This window comes from Formica exsecta, unplaced genomic scaffold, assembly GCF_003651465.1.
Source record: "Formica exsecta isolate Colony F162 unplaced genomic scaffold, ASM365146v1 scaffold826, whole genome shotgun sequence".
Classification (NCBI taxonomy): Eukaryota; Metazoa; Arthropoda; class Insecta; order Hymenoptera; family Formicidae; genus Formica; species Formica exsecta.
This window is the reverse complement of record NW_021853596.1, coordinates 269,781-276,978: the sequence shown is the minus strand read 5'-3', so window position 1 is coordinate 276,978 and position 7,198 is coordinate 269,781. Positions and strand designations below refer to the sequence as shown.

Sequence of the window (7,198 nt, the reverse complement as noted above, 5' to 3'; positions counted from 1 at the left end):
TTTTTTTTTTTAACACATATGTACCAATTAATTATTTTTATCGTAATATATATTTGTTTTCCTGAAACACAAATACGTTTGGCATTGTGCTATGATTATGAAGCAATATTATATCCTGATAAGAATACTGCTAAATGTATTGTTGTGACTTTTGCGATTAGTCGTTGCATATTGTATATACGAGTGGAAGTTACTAATGTCTCGTATCATTGCAATTGACAATATCATTAATCAAAATCACTTGTTTTAACATTTTGATTATTATTATTATTATGATTTAAAATTTATTATTATTAATTTATTATTATTAATTATTAATTTATTTTTATTATTTATTATTATTAACTTATTCTTCAAAATTTTGAACAATGCATAATTATCAAACTCTTATGATGTAATCACTGCGAAATGTCGCGAAATTTAAATAAATTATAATAAAATTGTGCATTTTATCTTATTTTAAGTCTAGTTTACTGTAATAGAGTATTAGGAAAATTGTTATATAATCATATTCAAAGAAGAATAAAGATCTTCGCCATCTTCGATGAAAAGAAATCTCTACATTGCTGAAGGATGCCGCGTTTTTTTAATTTTTGCTACGAGATATGCGCTTAATAATAACTTGTTATACATATGAGAGGGGGGAGCACATTACCACAATGTATTTGTGTGCAATCGATAACTCACACTACGTCAGGGTCAGGATTACTAAACCGTATATCCTGTATATGCGGTTCTGACGCATTTTTCCTTTTTATATCTTTATAATTAATCACACATATCTACATATCTCTTACTTAACATTTTCAAGTATACAATAAAATAAAAAAAAAGAGAGAATTAAACAAATTTTAAATTAATATATGTAATAAAGAAATTAATTTAATACCTCATGTTTAATTGCAAAATATTAAAATCAATGAGAAGGAAAAGAATTTCATGGAAAAAGATTTACATTGTAACATCTGTCTTTGCGCGATGAGGCTTAATCGACAGACAGTCGATCTGGCAATTGAATTATGACTAATTTGCGCAACTGATTTGCGATATAAATAGATTGCAATGCGTTTATTACCGATTATTCTCGTTACTTGCCGATACACTCTTCGACCAGCGATATCAAACACAAGGATTTGACATAAGAGCGCTCAACAAACACAGCTTATTCGTTTTTCTTTCATTTTTTTATTTATGTTTTTTATAAGATCATCATTTTTCCCATGGATAGACATAGGAGGCATAGATAAGTAGAAATATTTATTCATTATTTACTCGAAAAATTATTTATCGGCGTTCTTAATATTTTTGTTAAAAAGAAATCAGTTTTAGAGCGACCGAAATTTTAGGACAGTCGCTCGTGAGTTCGTTCACACTATACTAATCTAGATCCGGAATAATATCATCATAGTGTGGAGGGTGCGAGTCACTAAGATCAAGTTGGCTGACTTCCAGGTCTCCTTTAAAGAGAGATACAGACGAGAAAAACAGACAAAAGCAGTCACTTCAAAGACTGCCCGTGATATAATTAATCAACAGTCTGAATCAGTATTCTCATTCCTTTTTATTTTTTTTTTTGTTTAAATTTATTTGGAAAGATTTTTTATCGGCTGTTTTATTGAGAATTTATTTTATATTTACATAATGTGAGTTAAAAATTATTTAATACAAGTTATAAATCGTATTTTGATAAATCCAAAATTTGAATTTATTTTTGCACACATTTGAAAATACGAAATTTAAAAGATTTGTGTACAAAAAAACTTATTATAGAATTTATTATTGACAATATAAATTATAGTTTTAATTTTATTTATTATAAAGTATTTTACTCCGACACATTTAAATATCTTACGCACGTGCCACGTGCTCTCTCCTTCGTCACCACTCCATTCTTCTTATTATCATATCTGTTCTTCGAAGACATGTACACGCGGGCGCGTCTGCTTTTCACGTGTGCTGCGTGTTTGTGTATTGTAATGATATTATGTTCTTGTAGCAGCTAAATATAGCAAATACTCTCTAATCTTCGTTCAAACATACGTGATATCGACGCACTCGTTTTGCTCGAGAAATGCGAGATTTAAGCATCCAATTCTTTTTATATTCCAATATATATTCATATTAGTTCCTTTTCTTTTTGTACAGTTTCTTTGAGAATTTTTCTTTTATCGAAAAATTAAAAATACTAATTATGAATATTGAAAAAACCAATTTTCGAAAAATGCGTTTGATATTTTAATAAATCCCAAAACTTTTATACGAATAATAAAACTTTCCAATGAAAATATAATTTTATAAAAACTAAACTATTCTATTTATTTTTATCTAAATTAAGTTTTTTTTATTTTTTACATCTAAAAAATATACTTATTTATTAAAATATATGTTTTCGTAAACTTGTTTATATAATAAATTAAACGAACTTGATATCGAACTATTGTAATAGATTACTTATTAGATGATTTTATATGGCGCTCGTCAACTCATCAGCTGTGATCTCAGATAGGTTGCGGATAAAATTTCTACTTTTTCCGGTCTAATAAACGTCACGTGAAACAATCTTATAAATTTTTTCGCGATTTTCTACGTCGTAGGATTGAGAAATCTTAAAAAAAAAAAATGAAAATATTTCAACAAATTATCACGTTTACAAGACGTTTACAACATTGTAAAGAAAAAATACCGAGGAAATGTAAATTAATTTTTCCTGTAACAGTCTCTGTTAAGTAACTTTTGCGAACAAAGGAAGTGTTGTGTGTGTGAAGGCATTATATTTTTTATTATTGTTATATAATTTAATTTTTCGGAATAATTTTAAATTCTTTTATCATATAAAAACAAAAAAGAATATTTAAAAAAATTTTGAGATATATCTATATGTAGTATAAAGTATTACGCACATACATACATATTGAATATCCGTAATTGTGACTCGCATTCATGTCCAACATATAACGCATTTAATGCAGAAAGAGCCTCTTTGGTGACGTTATCGTGAACTGACAATTATGTCAATACGTTAAATGTAGAACGGGAATTAATTCGCTTTTGTAAATTCGATTTTGATCTAAGATATCAGTTCTGTCGAATAAAATTCATTCGGTGTTTACTAGAAATCGATTCTAACTAAACGTATCTTTTTATCTATTACCATAGTACCGTTTCTCAAGCCGTTTGCCTTATTTTATCTTATTGATAATTAAATCGGCAACACGAATTCGTAAGATGAATGAAAGTCGAGTCTAACAACTCGAAATTCTCGAATTCTCACATTTTAAATTCTAATTCATATTGTTCACACAAAGTTCTCGACCTTAATTTTCATTCAGTTCCAAGATTTCTTTAAAATCAAGGTGTCCATATCCTGAAAAAACATGGAGAACTTGAAACTCTCAGGGATTTCTTTTTTATTTGGAAAAATCAGAAAATTCTCATGGAATTTTATTTGTACACAGAAAATTTTTTTAAAATTCTCTCTTTGATAATTTTGCTCTTATATTGTTAGCAATCGGCAAGCCACGTGAATTATGTATTTAAATACATATATATCTATCTCTTTGTTTATATATTTTTAATGTCCTTAACAAAATATTGCAGTACATATTTTTTTTTATTGCAATTTTTAGTGATAAAAAAAATTAAAATGTTATATGCAAGTGAAAAATGTTTATTTTACGAAAGTTATTCAGTTTTTTCAGTACATTACAAATCTAATAGTTGAAACTTAAGTGGCTTTATGTGTTTTCTTTGTATAAGTGAAGAGCATTAAAAAACACATACAATAGAAAAACTTATTTTAGAAAAAGTTGTATCAAAAAATCTTGAAAATATTCTCTTTACCTGATATTTTGAGCAAAAATACCTGAAAGGCCAGGGATTTTTTTTTTGACTAGACATCTTGAAGATTGATTTAATTTAAATTCAACTCACATTTATTTAGCCGAAGGTATATATTATATTCGAGCTTGCAAAGCAAGAGATAATTATATTAAAAATTCGAACTGCAATTCAAAATACAATTAATACTTATTACCGTAAAATATTATATTTTCTAGGGGAGAGAAGAGAATTGCGGAAAAGATTGGAAACTTTACAAAATATAGAAAACTATCTACTCTATATTTTTTTCTATCACACGTGTACTATATATTTTCTAGGGGAGAGAAGAGAATTGCGGAAAAGATTGGAAACTTTACAAAATATAGAAAACTTAGCCTCTCTACACTTTATTTATCTACTCTATATTTTTTTCTATCACACGTGTACTATGTGAATCATTATAAAATCATCCTTTTTATATTCCAAGACATAATAAATCTCATTTTATTCTGCTTCGTTCTGTCAAGATATATTAGGCGATAATTATTATACAAGATTATAATTATATGTATAGACAAAAATATCTTTAAAGTCAAGAGGTGCTCTCTTTCTCTGTGTGTGCACTCCCACCGCGTCGCCCTCAGCGCCTATCCTAAGTGACGGGCTCGATCAACGGCGCACTCGGCCTTAGTCGCGTGCCGTTAGTCCGTTGCGAATCAACGCAGTTGTTATATGTACGTGGAAGTCGGCACGGTCCGATTCGGCGGTGTCCCATTTCGCGAATCGCGCCGACATAGCGCGATGCGTATCGCTTCCTCGCTTACGTGATCCGCATCGCTTATTAAGCCATTGAAAAAACGCAGTTGCATAATGTAATGCTGATAGACGGATACGCTTTTTAAAAGTGAGAAAAGACAAAAGATTTCTTTTCGAATCGATTGGAATTAATAGGCGATCCTTTGAACAAGTGTATGTATATTGGACGAGGATAATCCGACCGATCTTTTCCGCGAAAAAATGTGAGAATATTGTGAGTGTAAAGATTAAATGTGAGATCGATACGATGGTTAACTGAATCCATTATTCTCATCAAAGAGCAAAAAAAAAATTGATTTTGAGAAAGTTTAATATTTCAACTTTTTATAAAGAAATAATAGATATATTAATTTCGTTAAATAAGAACGTGTATGCATAGAGATACACAAGTTACCAATCGTAAAAATCTATGCAAACTATTATTCATCGTGAAAAGAGAGAAAATAAAAATCTGAAACTTTTATAACTTATATATGTCATTAATTTAAGTATCAATAATTAATAATTTTTATAAACAATGCAGTGAAACGAGATTGATATTTATCGAATACCAAACATTGGAAGCAATCTATTATCGCGAGATAGTAATAAAACTTAAAAGGTTTAATAACACACACATACTGTATCATTAATAATTTTAATGTGAACAGTAATTTTTATAAACAATATGAAATTGTATATAAAGTATCACGTATATTATATTTGAAATCAAGTATGTAAAATATATATACATGTATACTGATTTCATATAAATATATATATAAACATATCAAAACACATTTTTATTTATCTAGTTATAGATATATAAAAACTCTATAAATATACGATTATAATTAATCTTTGAAATAAAAACATAGAACTTGGAATTATATAAGAAATAATAAACAGTACATCACACTAGTTCGAATGCCGATGATGATTTTTATGAACAGTTTTTGTGAATAGTGATCGACGATAAAATATATTGATCGTATGCAAAAAAATCGGGACAATCTGTAATTTCGGGGAACCCAAGATAGTACAGACAGTTATTGAATTTCGAGTAATCATCGATCCTACGAACATAACTCGAAGAAGGATCTATTGATGCAATCTCGATTCACAGATACAAGAACAAGTTCTGGAAAAAAAAAAGATCTATACCTAGATGACAAATATTTAAAAGGATTCGAGAATTCATAATCGGTGCCTAAATACATTCTATACAGAAAATCTAGAAGAATTATATACGTGATAAAAAATTAACAATTCCTTTCAAATGTAAAGTAAATTCCCTGAATGAAGAAGAAGCAAAAGAATAAGTCAAGATGAACGAGGTCTTACGAACTAAAGCGTGATGAATAACAGTAATAAAGAACTCTTATCTGTGATTTAAAACAAACATATGCTACAGAAAAAAAAAAACTAATAAAGAATTTAAAATAAAAATAAAATAAAAAATTAATATAATAGAAGGAAGAAACGAAACACACACCATATACAAATCTCTGTGTAAAAACAACAGAAGAAAATATCTGTGATGTAATAGTTATGAAGAACTAGTCGTGATCTAGTCTCACAATCTTTGAAAATTGAGTGAAACTCGATTTTAATTTCCTGTTTCGGGACAAAGAGACGGAAGAGAAGCAATCGTAAAATATCTCGGTGATCGATCGATTTTTTAATCTAAATCATGGCGCCGGCGAACAATCTCGACTGGTCAGAGCCGTGTCAGCAGTGGCGATACCCGAAAATCTTTCCGGCGACGACCGATCAGAAAAATGAGCGTCCCAAAAGTGCCGTGGAATTGAGTGGCAAAGAGGCAAACACCGCCTACAAAAAATTCTGCAAGTTTCTGCGCCGACTAGGCAACAGAAAACGTAAGTCCGTCCAGCGGTCGACATACTTCGAATGTTTGCACCATGTTATATACACTTTATAGTATTATACAGGATCACTTTCAAAAGTATTTTTAAATTTTACCAGATTATAAATTGCTATAAATTACTATGTAAATTATTATAAATTAAATTGCTATAAATTAATGTTCCTTTCTACTTTACTAAATTCTGCTATATAACAATTCATAGATAAAATTTTATACTGTTACAAAAATATTTATTAGTAGACTTTAAATTAATATAGTATTTGATTTCTATAAAAAGAAACTTAAATTTTTATATGATATATAATTGATTTCAATAATTAATAAAGTGACTAATTTGACAATTTTTTTGTGTTTTTATTTTACTAAATAAATGTTTAAAAAATTTTTTATTTTTTAATAATATACTTTGTTTATTTATTCGAATTTTCTATAACTTGGTTTTCACGTAATTATGCTTTGTTAACACACACACACACACACACACACACACACATCGAATTAATTTATTAATTTTTCGTTTTATTATACTAGAGTTTTTCTATTACTATATTATTATTTATTATATATTTAAATCTTCCTTGATGATGATTCTGATACATCCTACATTCTCATCCTACATTCTCATTTTATCAAAGAAAATCAATACGGTCTTTATCTTCTCATGGCAAAGAAAAAAAAGGATTCGCTGCTCATCGG

The 7,198-nt window shown here is 28.4% G+C and overlaps 1 long non-coding RNA gene across 2 annotated transcripts; it reads left to right on the top strand.

The window, feature by feature from the left end:
- Positions 1–4,238: 4,238 nt before the first annotated feature.
- Positions 4,239–6,039, top strand: LOC115244649. Of its 2 annotated transcripts, none has more exons than XR_003885411.1 (2): positions 4,239–5,347; positions 5,493–6,039. It is a non-coding gene; the product is annotated as an uncharacterized LOC115244649 (long non-coding RNA). The 2 variants fall into 2 exon arrangements; XR_003885410.1 differs by having other exon boundaries at positions 5,430–6,039.
- The last annotated feature ends 1,159 nt before the right edge of the window (positions 6,040–7,198 follow it).